The sequence below is a fragment of the Crocuta crocuta genome, unplaced genomic scaffold (genome assembly GCF_008692635.1).
Source record: "Crocuta crocuta isolate KB4526 unplaced genomic scaffold, BGI_CrCroc_1.0 scaffold1015, whole genome shotgun sequence".
Taxonomy (NCBI): domain Eukaryota; kingdom Metazoa; phylum Chordata; class Mammalia; order Carnivora; family Hyaenidae; genus Crocuta; species Crocuta crocuta.
The window spans coordinates 321964-323347 of record NW_027532631.1 but is presented as its reverse complement, the minus strand read 5'-3'; the positions used below and the strand labels follow the sequence as shown (position 1 = coordinate 323347).

Genomic DNA, 1384 nt, shown 5'->3' with positions numbered 1-1384 from the left:
GAGCGGGTGTGACTTATACACAGGGAACAATTCTGCATCTTGAATGCTGTGGTGCTCACATATATTTACACATGTGACAAAATGGCATAGAATGACACCCATTGTATCCATGTCAGTTGTCTGGTTTCCATGTTGTATTGTGAATTATTTAAGATGTAGCATTTGGAGGAAACCAGGCGAAGGGCACAAAGACCTTTATATACTATTTTTGCAAGTTACCGTGAATGTATGATTATTTCAAAATAAAGAGTTTAAAAATATGCAAAAGGTACATGCCATAAGAGGTTGATAAATCTGAGTCTATAAAAATGCAAAAACAATCTGACTGGAGAAATATACACACATCATGAATAAGCTGAGAAAAATCAGTATCCTTATCACAAAGGGCTAATTTCTTTAACACAGAGTGCCTATAAATTACTAAGGAAAAGATTGCCAAAGCATTAGAAAGATGGGCAAAGGAAACAACCAAGTACTATAGAGAGAAACACAAATGAATCCTACAAATTAAAAGCTGATCACATTTACTCAGAATAAGAAAAATGCTAATTAAAATTGCAAGAAGATACCATTTTTTGCCAATCAGACTGGCAACAATCAATAGCTTTGATCTACCATGACCTGGTCGCACAAAAACAGAAAGCCATGATAATCCGCAGCGTCTGTGAAGGTGCAGGCTATAGGCTCGCACACTGCTGGAGGGGAAACCCTCTAGGGCTCCATCATACAGGTACGTGCACGCCTTTGTGAAATGCAGTGTGTGCAAGGTTACGCTGCTGCCCAGCAGAAGGTTACAGACAACCTGATAACCCTGGTTATGTCCAGGGACAGACTCTGAGGCCAGACTAGTCATCTGGAGCTATGATCTGCAGACAACAGAATGCGGCATCTCTATCTAGCGCTGTGAACAACTGTCTAGATACACTGTTGTTAGGAAATGTCATAAGTTACATATATATCATACATTATATATCATTAGATTATTATACCATATATATTATATGTACACATTAAACAACTTTTTAAAAAATATTCACATATGTTTCTGTATGCTCAGAATTCATCTGTGAGTATACATGAAAACCTGATAACCCTGGTTATGTCCAGGGACAGACTGAGGGCACTGGGGCATAGATGTTGGAGGGAAATATTTACTTTTCACATGTTTTTGTACCTTTGAAAGTTTGTACTATTCGTGTGAACCACCTATTTTTAAAAGTTACTTTTTAATTGACAAGATAAACTTAATTCAAAAAAAACAATGATCACTAAAAGCGTTGAGGCAAATTTAAGTTGCTATAGCTGAGGTATGGAGTTCTGATGATAGGAAGCAAATGTCCCATTTGATCATTTTTTTGGTGATATTTAGGATGGAATATTGCTT

At 36.8% G+C, this 1384-nt stretch overlaps 1 protein-coding gene across 1 annotated transcript in view; it reads right to left on the bottom strand.

Annotated features, from left to right (window-relative positions):
• Positions 1–1384, bottom strand: part of BRCC3 (BRCA1/BRCA2-containing complex subunit 3) — a 48654-nt gene that overhangs the window by 39399 nt on the left and 7871 nt on the right. The window lies entirely within an intron of this gene.